The sequence below is a fragment of the Columba livia genome, chromosome Z, assembly GCF_036013475.1.
Source record: "Columba livia isolate bColLiv1 breed racing homer chromosome Z, bColLiv1.pat.W.v2, whole genome shotgun sequence".
Lineage (NCBI taxonomy): Eukaryota > Metazoa > Chordata > Aves > Columbiformes > Columbidae > Columba > Columba livia.
The window spans coordinates 31,470,438-31,483,650 of record NC_088642.1 but is presented as its reverse complement, the minus strand read 5'-3'; the positions used below and the strand labels follow the sequence as shown (position 1 = coordinate 31,483,650).

The following is a 13,213-nucleotide window of genomic DNA, read 5'->3' as shown; positions in this document are numbered from 1 at the left end:
CTTAATCTCTTGAGAGGGGAGGAAGCACTAAGGGAAGTGGGAAATCCAATTTTCCTTGCCACAATACAGCTTCTGTTAAAATCCAACAATCTATAAACACAAATGTCTACCTGACAACATTAAACTCCATAGGTTAAAAAAAAAAATAGAAAATAAAAAGCTCTTCTTTCTTTTAAAAAAATATTCTCAAGATAACAGTTCTAAAAACAGTTCTAATGTACTCCTAGGTCATACAATTGTTAGGTCTGTTAAATATAGTATTACTGACTGTACAGGAAACTGATTAAGACATACACTTTAAGTGATCTGCACCAAGGTGGCCTCAGTGACCACAAATGAGTGTGTGTTTGACAAAGCTTAGTTAAAACGATTTTTAAAGGGATCTCTCCCTTTTACAGTCGACTGTCGAAATATTTATACATATATACACATAAAGCTTACCTTTAATCCTTTATCATTTTTTAATTAAACCAGCAAATCAAAATGCTGTTCCCACTCGTCTCAGCAACAACTCTGTGCCTCATTTTACTTAAAGAGCAAGTGATCAAGAAGTAGAAAGCAAGTATCATCTCAGCCAGTATAAATCGGTCAATAACATATCTCCCCCTACTTTGGCACACGGATCAGAAGTCCTTTTTTGTTTGTTTAGGGTTTTTTTCCTCCTGGCTTAAAGAAAAAAAAAATGCTGATTCCCACAACTTTACCAGCTGGTAGGTAATATTTCACATTCAGAACTGAAGCATCAAGGAACAGATTTTTGTTTGTTTGCTTTTCCTAAATAAGCACCGAGAGGTAATAATCATCACAGTAATTAAAAAAAAAAAAAAAAAAAAAATGTTTCCCCAACTTCACACTCCGTCTTCAGCCCCGGACCAGGGAGCCATCCTGATCAGTAAGTAATGATCCCATGAAACAAACCTACAGGCGCCCGGGTGTTACAAGACAGAATGTGCTAACATCGGGATAAATTAGTGAAAGGGAGGAAGGAAAAAAAGAAGAAGAAAGGACTGAAAATCTGGGCTGGATTCCGCCTGTTAGTTGGGAAGTGGCATTTTTTTCGCCCGTCCTGACAGATCTGATTTCTTGAAGTAACTTGAGGGGAAACGGGGGGAGGGGAGGAAGGCGGAGGGGGGGGCGAGGAAGAGGAGGAGGAGCGGGAGGGGGGAATCACTGATCTGATAAACCGGTTATCAAAACATTTTGTGGGAGTGGAGGAAGGACAGCGTGCTCGCAAACGAAGCAAATTCTCCCAGGGATAAGATTTCGGGGAGGGAGGTGTCTGTCCCCGTCCTCCCCTTGCCTCAAATCAGCGCTTTTGAAAAACAGTGATAACAAAAGCATGGGCACAGATCAAAGTTAGAAACTGCTGTCTCGGAAAAAAAAAAAAAAAAAAATTAAAAACCCGTGAGCTTGGGCTAACCAGTCATGCGGTAAATAATTCAGTAATTAGAGTCCGAGGAGATGAAGCAGACGACCTTTTTTTCAGGACAGATCGCTCCCACCTTATTGTTTCGGCAAACCTCGCAGTCTACTCCTATCCCCCTTCCTCCCCTCGCCCTCCTGCCTCTCCCCCCCCCCTCCCAAGCCGAGTCAGACGGTCTCGGAGCTTTAGCTTAGTATTTTTAATTAGCCGGCGATGGGAAGCTAAAAGCCGTAATGAATTGCCGGTGGCGGGCAGGAGGGGGAAGGGTGCGGGGGGAGGGTGGGGGGGAGGGACGCGGGACGCTCGCGCCAGCAACCGCCAACCCCCGAGGCGCGGCAGTTCCGTTACAGTTCAGGCCGCCCGCGTCACGTGAGGCTGGCGGGCTCCATTGGTTGTCGTGAGAACAAAAATGGGTGACAAGCGTATCCAGAGAATACGGGTCTGGTCTTTAACACACACAAAACCACACCACGACAGACAGACAGGCAGGGCCCGCCAGCTCTGCCTCGCTCCCCGGCCTCTCACCGCCACCCCCGCGGCCGAGGGCATCCCTGCAGCTCGGGGGTGCCGCGGCAAAGCGGGTGCTCCCCAAAAACACCTTACAAACCCCCCCGCACCGCCCGGCGGGGGGGATGCAGTTACCTCGGGGCTTTTCACTCCTTTCGCCCGGGGACAGCGAGCGGCGGCCGGCTGGGAGACCGAGGCGGGGGGGAACGGCCAAGGCACCGGCGAGCAACGGCGACTCCCACCCCCCACCTCCGGCCTCGCGTTTCTGGCGTCTCCGTGTGACAGAAGAAATGCCTCCCGTGCCGCCGGGACCTGTCGGTACCCCATCACTCCTCCTAACGAGCGCCTCGGTCTTGGGGCCGAGGGGGGAGGGGGAAGTATGCAGGCTTGTCTGTAATTGTGTCACTTTTATTTTTCCCCCTTGGTTAGTTAAAACCCCAAAAAGGCACTATGCTTTAACGCCCCCCAAGTGCACCGTCAAGAATGATTTGTGTGACTACACTGCTTTCACCCTCTTATTTCCCTCAAATAACTCATCCTGCTTGTGGGATTTTTCTCTTTTAAAACCCAAAAAAACTCTAGTTATCTCAACTCCCCAAACTCTTTAAACACTCCCCTTTGCAGAGAAAAAAAAAATCCCCTCTAAGTGCTATAGACACACCACGCAACCGTACTTACGGTCTGTATTGGATCGAGTTGACCTTTTCCTTCTAACTGCATTGAGTGTGTTTTTGTTGCAGCCGCTTTTTATTTTAGGAAAAAAAATCTAATGTCTTCAACAGATTTATTGTGTTTGGAAGAAGAGAGCACCAGATAGCATGAACCTTCCTTTCTTTCTAGAAACAAAATTAAAACAAAAATAAAAACTGGGGAGAGAAGCAAAAAAAAACACCTAGGCATCTGTCCCCCCGCACGCGCACACGGTGACACACACGGGGGACACGGGCGCTGCCCCACGGCGGCCGCGAGCGGCGGCCGAGGCGGGGGAGTGGGAGCCCGCTCCGCGCGGTACCTGAGAGGGACTTTTCTTTGTTCACAATGCCCTTTCCCTCCTGGCCAATCAGAAGCCAGCTTTTATGAAACCGGGGCCTCTCATTGGTCCGGCGCTCCTCCTGCCTGCCGGCGAGGGTGAGAGACAGAAACACGCACATACAGACACTGTACACACAGGCATTAGGCGCACGCAGATACACACACTCGCCCCCATACACACGCATTAGACACACACACACACACACACACACACACACACACACATTAGACACACACATAAATAGCCCCTCGCTCTGCAGCCCTCAGCCTACACCGAGCCCTACAGCCTCCTGCTGCAGCCAGATACAAATCATGTTTCCAATTTCAATTATCCTATATAACATTTAGGGCTTAGGGAAAAAAAAAAAAAAGGAGACAAAGAGAGGGGGGGAGGGGAAAAAAAAAAACAAGGTGGAGAGTAGCTCTGCCAAGACTCACACGTTGGGAGGAAGACTCCCTCATTTCGTTTTAATTTAATTTCAGGGCAGTTTTCAAAGTGATGATGAATGACTTTTCTGTGCCGGTTTCAAAGAGGCAATTTAGAATCTCACTCATAATTTTAAATGCCCCCTCATTCAAAATTATAACAGCTTGAAGTCAGCGCGAGAGGGCTGGTGATACACATGTGCGATTATTTTCGTGCTTGGTGGAGGAGAAAAGCAAATAGTGTCTGGAGGAAGGTGGCAAAGGGAAATTCAGGGCAGGGCAGCACCCCCACCTCTGCTCGAAGGGACACCGAGGCGCTGCTGCGCTTTTGGACTAGCCCTCCTTCTTGCACTGACTCTCCTCACGTATTTTATTCCACGTTCGTTTTTACAATATGTCTTGAGTTAGGCAGATCAAGTTTTACCCCCCCCTCCTTTTTTTTTTTTCCTCTTTTTCGGAAGGAGGGGGAGCAGAAAATAACTCTTTTGTTTCCAGGCTGCTGATTTACTGCTGCACGCACTGAACTGTGAATGCCAGCGACCGTATAACTACCACGTGAACATCCTTTCACAGGAATTAGTAACACAAATCTTCCCTATCGGGCTTTGTGTAGCTCGAAAATATCCCCCTTAATCATTCCTTTTGTTTAGGCTGGGAGCCATTATGCTACACCACTGCGTTAAATTGCGTTTAACCCTTCGCAGACGGCAGTGGTGGGTGGGGGCGGCGGCGGCTCCCACCCGCGGGCACTGGGGGGAAGGGCGGAAGGAGGGCGCTGCTCCCCGCCGTGCCGGGCCGGGCCGGCGGTCGGACCCGGTCCTTTTTCATGCCCTTAAGCAGGTTTTCCTTTTTTTTTTTCCCCCGATTGATCTCACTGGGAAAATCGATAGAGGATGTTTTTCTTGCCAAAGGCACGCGTTGCCCAAGTCAAGGTTTCCTGCAAGAAGTCAAAGCATGGCATTTACAATGTCCTGCACACCCGTGACAGGGTGACATAATACCTCTTTGGACTTCATCCAGCTGAGCAAATTACAGGCGTTCGTGTCCCCACGTTACACGCTTCCCATCAAAAGCACCATTAGTGGAGAAGCAGTGGAGTAAAACCTCCTAAACCTGCTCACTGTTGGGGCACCACGGAAGGTGATGCAAGATGGGGGGTTAAAAGCCACCCGTGATGTGGCACCTAGTCACGTCTTGGCCACCAGGCCACCATGACCAGGGCGTTTAGGAGGAAAGGTCTGCCCAATTGGTCTGGTGAGCCCCAGTTCCCGATTGCCCTTTTGGCCTCACGCCAAGGGCACTGGGGTCATTGGCACATGCTCCCTTGGGAGGCCTTGAAGCCGCCTGGAGAAGACCCACTCCCGTTTCTCCTGGTGTAAAAACACTTGCCCTTTAGTGGCTCATAACCAAGGGTTTACTAGCAGGGACAAATTTATTGCCAAGGAGGGCCCTTGGTCACATTAAATTTTTAAGTTATCACAAAGGGGAAAAAAAAAGAAAGGCACGACGTGTGTAGTGCAAACAAGAAATGCTGCACTGTGAACGTGTCCTTGCCCTCCCACGTTGGTGCCTTCACAGTGCTGGGACATCCCAAGGCACGCCTGTGAGGGACTGCTTCCCAGCTGGTGTGGCAGCCAAGATGGCTGCGACACTGCCAGGAGCACCCAGGGGTGACCTGCCTGTGCCCGAGGAAAGCAGCAATTCGTGGGAGAATGAGCACGCAAAATGTTACAAGGTACTGAAAATTGCAAGTTCCCCAGGGTAACTTTTGGGTGATTTCACTCAGTGGATAGTGCAAATTTTAATATTAGCAACACCAAGCCTACTTTTTTTTTAGTTTATTTAGTCATGGATCACTCTTCCTGTTTCTTTACAGTATGTATTTTTCAGATTTAGGTAATGGCCCTGATTTTTCAGTATCGACCTCTGTTTAGACACGTTTCACTTTCAGCTGCTTCTCGTCTGCGAAATTACAGTCATTTTCACATTATTATACAGTGAGTAGGAGACAGTTTGTATTTAGCATTGGGTGGGGGAGGGGGTATTATGGGAAGTGATCTGCTACGGTCAGCACATAATTTCAGCCCAAAGAAAATTGCTTCTGAATAGATGCTCTGTTAACTAGCCAAGGAACAGTCACTGTGAGAGATTGCAAAAATGCCAGTGCTTTATCTGCATTACACCATCACTTTAATTTCTGAAAGCAACAGTCCGTGGAGGAGCTGTTTCTCCAAACACAACTGCCAACTGATCAATAAAATATCCTCACAAACCTGCTCAGATCATGAAATTCATACAGGAGATTCCTCTCTTGCCCCTCATCCCTCCTGGCCTGCCCAATGTACTGCAAGATTACCGAAGCAGGGTTTTATTTATTTATTTCTGTGGCAGAAATTCGGCAAGACCCCTGGCAGGCCCGTGGGTGCATCTGCAGCAGTCGATTCCCATGAGCGGCTACAAAAGACCACTTAACTCACATTGTCTTGTCAGGTTGGAAATGTCCCCATTTCAAAGAGGCCAGTGCCTGCTGGGTGATTTAGTAGCTTTTTCGCTTTAATTTCTGCCTGCCCGCCAAATTAAATTACGCCTCTGTATTCGGGTACGTTTTACAAGACAGACAGAAGGCAAATAAATTAGTGATGTTTGTCTAAAATAGGAAATCCGTTTTTAATTAATGCAGCTGCAGACCGCTAATAATCCCAAAGAGATCCCCATGCATCCTTCTCCCTCCCCCTCTCTTCTTTCTTTTTAATCTTGCCAGACATACGCGTAATATACACCAAGAAAAAATGCCGGCGAACATCAATTTTTAGGGAAAGGAATGTGAGGCTCTTATCTTACACTCCTGGACAGCTTAAAAACACCTTTGTTACGAGGCAACACTCCCTTTCCCTTTCTCCCGGAGCAGCCTAGCGACCAGATCAAGGAGCGCGGCCCGGCGGGGGCCTGCGGCCAGCCGCGGAGCGGCGGCGAGCGCTTCGCTCCCCACCCCCCGCCTCCCGCCGTGCCGCCCCGCTCCCCGGCCGCCGGCGCCCCAGGCGCGGAGCGGGCAGCGACCAATCATCGCTTCAGAAAACGCTTTCCCGCCCTCTCATTGGCTGAGGCCGGGCGGGGGTGTGCGGCTGGCGGCGGCGCCACTCACGGCTCGGCACCCGCCGCGCCTGGCTCTGCCCCGGGGGGAGGCGGCCGGGCGCCCGCTCATCTGTGTTCCCCGAAAGCCCAGGGCGCCTGTGGCTGGAGACAGATTCGTTGGTAAAATAAAGACTACAGCGAATACTTAACGCACGGACAACTTTGGGAAGGCTTTTTTACAACCCTTGCCGGTGTCCCGCCAATGGGACGAGCTTTGAGATGGTTGGTGTTAAATGCCACGTAGTCCTACCGTCATTTGCAGCTGAACCTTAATTACGTTTCCGCGGACGATCTTTTCCAACTGCACCCTTTGTTCGTGAGTTTGAAGACGTGTATGTGCACACAATCCCAGAATTACACACAGCAGGTCCGCAAACATTAAACCATCGTTCCTTTTTCTTCAACTTCGTGCTGAAGAGAAGAATCTATTTCTCTTGAAGACTTATTTGCGAGATTAGTTGGTTAAACAATGACTGGCATTTCTCTTACACAACATTTTGCACATAAAGCGCTTCTTACAGCAGATTAGAAAGCAGTACCTTGGAAATCATCATATCGATCCAGAAAATTTGAATTAGTATATCCTTAAAACCCTCGGAATTTATCACAGCCTATCCTGCAGTTTAATGGACAAAGGTTTAATTTATATGTGCAAACTACTAGCTCTGTAAATTAGTTGTGGATGATTTATTACAGCGTTGCAGACTGCCAGTGATACATAGACAGGAGTGTTGGAGCTGGTGATACAGTCATACAATTGGCAGATACTTATGTTAGATACTACTTTCACTTTGAAAGACGCAATGCTAACAATGCTTTCTTCATAGACTCTTATACATTTATCTGCATATTCACAAGGAGTCTCAGTTTGATATCTAATCTGAAAGTCAGTGACTTTGATGCTCGAGCACACAAATATAGGTTACATATTGAAACAAAGTACCCCTTCGTTGTTTATAGAAGAGCAACAAAAATGGCCTGGCAACTGGAAATGGAATCATTAGAGGGAATGATCTGTGAAAGACACTGTGTGTTTGTGTGTGTGTGTGTGTGTGTATTTATTTGGGGGTGGAGAGTGTAGAAGGAAGGGTAGAAACTAGCTTTCTGAGACCACAGTGGATTTAAAAAAAAAAAAAAAAAAAAGTTATAGATTAAAAGAAAAATTCTCAGAGTGGAATGGGCTAATTAGTGAAATGAATAATGTCCCAAAGGAAGTTCCAAAGTCTGATTGCATAAGACTTGAAAATTAGGCTGGAAAATGCACTAAAAATAAATACTATGGGGAGTGACTCCATTTTGGCATTAGAATGGACTGAATGACCTAGTAAGTCTTTCCCATTTTGTAACTTATTAGTTCTTTGGTGTACTGCTGTAAAATTTGAACTACAAACCTTTTACCCAGACATAAGTGTAGCCTTCAGTTCACCATATAAATACTGATGTCCTCCAGTAATTTAAACAAAGGCTGATTTATTTACATGGTGCATTGTGTAAACATTCAGAAAAAATTGAAAACATACATTTCTTGCTTAGTAGACTAATTTGCAATGAGAAACAGGCAATACATGTTTAAATCTGCCTTTGTCATAGCCTTAGTGCTCTATTAAAAAGGATATTTTTTGCAGCTACTTTCATACAAAATATCTTATGTTTCATGGTCGATTATAATTTGTAATAGAAATGATGGATGCAGATTCAGTATTTTAGTTGAGCAGCCTCCACGTTATAGTAGTGCTAAGGTGAAAAATGTACAAAAGGCCAGTGGCTGGGTGCCATACTTCAGATTTCCAGAGAGAACAAATGAGCATGGAGAAATGAAACTGAGGCTTAGGGAACAGGATTGGATTGCATTATTAGTGAGAAGGCTGTGAGTCATAGCCCAGGGAGAGGGAAGATGAGTCTTCAAATGGAATTTGCAGGGAAGCAGCCAGTTAGACCTAAGGAGTCTATAGCAGAAGTGAGACTGACATGTATTTGTTGCCCAATGTGAAAGGAAAGTAAGAAGCATGGTACTGGATGAACATGAGGAACAGGCCAGAGTTTAGATAGTACATGCTAGGAGTAAGATAAAGATTACTAAGAGGCAGAGTATGTACTAGCTGGTGAAGTGAGGAATCAATCTGTGAATGTTTTCAAAGCCAAGGTTAGGTATGTCATCCTCAGGGCAAGAATGTGGAAATGTGCTGCTACAGTTTTTGACATACAGGAGCTTGAAGAGGCATGACCCTGAATACTCACCAAAGAAGTTATCAGAATGTGTTTGGGAATTGACATCTGGTACATTTAAAAACTGCAGAGGTATGAGAGCAGAAAATAGATGCACTGAGACAAGAGGAATGCCCAAGATCTTGATAACCAGGCCAACAGACCTGCAAATGAAGTATGTGGGCCACTGGAGCTACGAGTGAAAAGACTATTCCTAAGAACTTCTTTATCTGTACCAGAGCGGGTGACTGCTCTGCTCTCCCTTTCCTGACTGTTCTTGTTGCTCTTTTGTTGTTTCCTTTGCTGTACTGAGACAGGAAGAGAGAAACATAAAGAGAACTTGATAGTCTCAACTGCACAAGAAGGGACCTGCTGGAGAAGAAGTGTGAGGGAAGGAGACAGAGATCAAGACAGTAGGAGAGAGGGGTTTGAGACCAAGAGAGAGACAGGGAAGAAGACAGTGTAAATACAAAACCAGGTGGAATGCTATAATCAGTGCAGAGGATGAGGAACTGGGGGATCTGTTCTCAGCTGTTTCACAATTATTATCTGACCTTGGGGAGTTTGTGGTACTTCTCTCTGTGTCATGACCATCTTGCCTTGAAATGGTAACTAAAACAATGCAAGGATGTAAAAACATCCTTAATTCCTCAGCCATAAATAATGCAGCCTTGGTTTTTAGTGGAAGAGGAACCTGAATCATATGAGGTGTTACTCACTGTCAAGGCTTACATTCTCTATAGAGCTACCTGACACATTGCAAACTGCATTCTTGATGTTTGAGGAGAAGACCCATCCAACCTCCAGATATTTTCTACATAGATATGATTCCAAGAGTCTAATTTTAAAACAGAAGAAGCCTGATAAGTAAAGAAGAAACCATCAAGAAAAAAACTCAGACAAGTCTATTGGTAAGGAATATCAAATCACAAAATAAATAAATTGTGTGAGGATTTCCCACAAAAGGCAATAAATCAGCTCAGAATCCAGAAAATTTTATACAACATACAAAACAATTTCAGTGATGTTTTATTCTGACATATGTGGTGTTTGTACAATACTCCCATATTCTTATTATGCTCCTTGGTTCATTGTGGAGGAGTTGTACCTCAGCAGGGGTCATGAAACTTAGCTGGTGTTACAAACCACAGCTGTGATACAAGAAAATTACAAACACCATCATCACTGATTGATCATTCTTCTCATTAGGGAAGAAGGTTGTGACTGTAGCTAAACCAAGTGCATCGCTGATGTCTCTGTTTTAAAGCAGTGGCATGTACTCAAACTGGCACTGTTCTGTCAGACACAAGGCAGAGGTGATCAAGCCTCTGCACAGTCTGGACTTTGGAACCTGTAGGTCTCCCCATCACAGTGCTTCTGCTTCCTCACTTGTAATTTCATGTAACAGTGATTACTTACCTTACAGGGTGCCCTGAGGACTGTGTTTGTTAAAGATATTGAGATCAAGTGTAATGTGATTAAAAACATCTGCATTAGATTTAGACGTGTACTGCAAATAACTGCTATTAAACCAGACCTTCCAGTGACTGAAACCGCTCTCTTCTTCGGGCTTAGAGAAAAGAAAGACAGTCCAAAGAGTCACAGGTCTCAGCTTTATCTGCCTTATGTAAAGATCCTTTGTGCTTTCAAAACCTTTGGGTGGGGATGGCAGCAGACTTTTTGTCTTATTCCCAGAACAGACACACAGATGTGAAAACCAACCTGGTGCACATTTTGTCGTTCTGATTAGAGAAGTCTTGAGTCCTTATGAGATGCTCGGACATCCTTCTGGAGCCTGAGGTCTCTGTGGTGTCTTGGAGCTAGAAGTGCTATTTTTTCATCCATCTTTCCACAGCAAGACTATAAGAGAACCTGGAAGAAGTGTTGTGATTTACAGAGTGTGTTCTAGCTCATTTCCATCAAGAGTTCCCAAAAGAAGATTTCCAAATTGTACTTAAAATACAAGATTGCTTATTAATTATTCCAAACTCCAGAACATGGAATAGTATTTTGCAGAGTACATATTCCTTCTTCCCTTTCTCTCCAGATTTGAAATTCAGAAGTTGCAGAAGTTTTATTATAAAATTTTGCTTTTTCATTTTACAGTTCTATAATTACAAGTGCACAAATATAATGACCTCAGAATGAAAACACTTGGGTTAAAATTTTGCCCAAAGTGAAGTTTTATAGCTTTTAAATAGTGTTGTTTGTTTTCAATTTTAATGGTGATATTAAGGGATATCTGCAAGCACATTGATACTAATAAGAAGATCTGTAAGCACATTGATACTAATAAGAAGTATTAAAATGCAGTGGTTTTATTTGGATAAATGAATTTGTGTGAACTATTTCTAGCTCTAAATCTTTTTATCTAGCACTCTGTATTTTGCTGGATAAAAGCATTCCTCTGAACTCAAATAAAAATTTGTAATCAAATGCAGACCGACTTTCTCTCATACTGCTGTTCAAAATGGGGAACTAGTTCTGAAATACAGTCTGTTAGCATAGTATTAATGAAAACATTTAGCACTGATGTCAAGGCTATTGGGAAAAAAGGAAAGTACACTTTTTTGAAGAATACTTGCTATCTATTTTTCTTACTTGTTCTTTGTAAAAAATACAGGGTTATAATTTGTCTTTTTGGGGGAGTATATTGCTGACAAGAATGCATTGCAAGTGCACAAAGTAAGTGGACAATGGCTTCTATATGATTACTTTGCAAGGAGTAGGTGTGAGAACTGTGCCTGTGTTGAGCACTACCCTTATCACATCCCTAGTTCCACAGGCTTCAGGATGAGGAAGAATGCCGGAGTGTGACCCTAAGCAGAAAATATGAAGCCGTAAGTATTAACTGCCCAACACTTGAACATGTTCACATACTTCAGAATGATCAGAAACTTCCAAGGATACTTTGCTGTATTCACACAGTGTCACAACAACTCAGATTGCAGACAATTGTTCCTAAGTTCAGTTCTCCAGAAGGTATTTGTAGAAAGAGCTTTGAGGAAAATGTGATTGTGTTCCTTTTGTTTCACCCTATTTTAGTCTTATTAAAGGGAGAAACTATGCATCTGAAAAGAAAAACATGAAGAGGAGACCCCATTGCCATTACTTTGGAGAGCTGAGAGGTGGAGAATGAAAAAGCCATTGGTCTCAGTTTTACTACCACAATGGCTTTTTATGAGAGGGATTAGATACGCCTAGAGCTGGTGCAGCATTCAGTGCTGCCCGGGACAACAATCTGGAAAGAAAGACGATAAAAATCAGTTTGTCCTAAGGTTAAATCACCACAGACTAGCTAGATTGGCTTTTCAGATTGTTTTTTGTTTGGGGAAAGGAGGAAAAAACAGAAAGAAAGAGAGAAATATGACTTAAAAGCTGCCTTCCTTCCTTCCTTCCTTCCTTCCTTCCTTCCTTCCTTCCTTCCTTCCTTCCTTCCTTCCTTCCTTCCTCCCTCCCTCCCTCCCTCCCTCCCCCTCCTTTTTATTTTTTTCAATATTTTTTTCTTTTATTTTCCTTTCCTGCAAGATGTAGCATTCAGAAAACATGTTCAGTGAGTTGAGGCATTAAAAAGATCAGTGTTTGGTTGCTGAATTGAAAGACTGTTGTGTGTGTGACTCACATACTAAACAGAAATCTGCCTTCAAAGCCTATTTTACTGCCTAATTATATATACACAAAATGTAGCTGTCTGTTTCAATCAAATCATAGGAAAAAGAATAAAACTCCTCTTAAGATGCAATTTTCACGGTTTTTCATAACCTTAGAACACACACTGCTAATGCAAAAGAGGGAAGTACAGCTGCAAGGTCCAGATAAGCCACCAGTAATTGTTTTTCTTTTAATTATTACTTTATAAAGACATTATACCTCCCACTCAGAATGAGGAAAATTAGTGTCCTCTCTTCCTTGTACCTTTTTTTTTTCAAGTTTTTTTTTTCTTCTTTTTTTCCCCTTAAGGAAGCTTCTTGTTATGCATTTCAGGAGCAGCCAGCAGCTATGGAAAGTACTTTTAAGCAGCCTCTGTTAATAACAAGCTTTCAGAAGGGATCCAGGAATTCCAGCCCTCTACAAACCTTTGTATTGCACTGAGCGCTCCATATGAACAAACCAAATATAGACTGAAAGAATGCACCATAAAATATAAAATAATTGCTGGCAATGAGCTCTTTTGGAAACTTTCAAGCTGGACAACATGTGTGAGCCATTTCTTTTAAGAGAGACAAAAACCCCCAAAGAGATACTAGCTTTTCCTGCACAAATGTATGTGCATGTGTTTGAGTATATGTGTGTGTATATAAATATGTATATGTATATAAATATATAAATAATCTAATATTCAGAGGTCTTTTTTTTAATAACTTCAACTATAAAGTTTGATAAGCCATTACTAATTTACATCCTCTTGCAGATACAAATCATTAAAATGAAATGATGTTTTAATGACTTATCCAATATGTATCTAATTGCTTCTTAGAAGTTTCTTAC

At 43.8% G+C, this 13,213-nt stretch overlaps 1 protein-coding gene across 4 annotated transcripts in view; it reads right to left on the bottom strand.

Annotated features, from left to right (window-relative positions):
* Positions 1-2,933, bottom strand: part of ZNF608 (zinc finger protein 608) — an 88,396-nt gene extending 85,463 nt beyond the window's left edge. For 2 of the 4 annotated variants that reach the window (XM_021293282.2, XM_021293285.2), the window contains exon 1: positions 2,609-2,933. The gene's annotated coding sequence lies outside the window, so the exon portion shown is untranslated. Of the gene's footprint in view, positions 1-441; positions 1,078-2,065; positions 2,286-2,608 lie in introns of those variants that run through there. The other 2 variants (XM_065045281.1, XM_021293284.2) reach the window with 2 other exon arrangements.
* Positions 2,934-13,213: the final 10,280 nt, after the last annotated feature.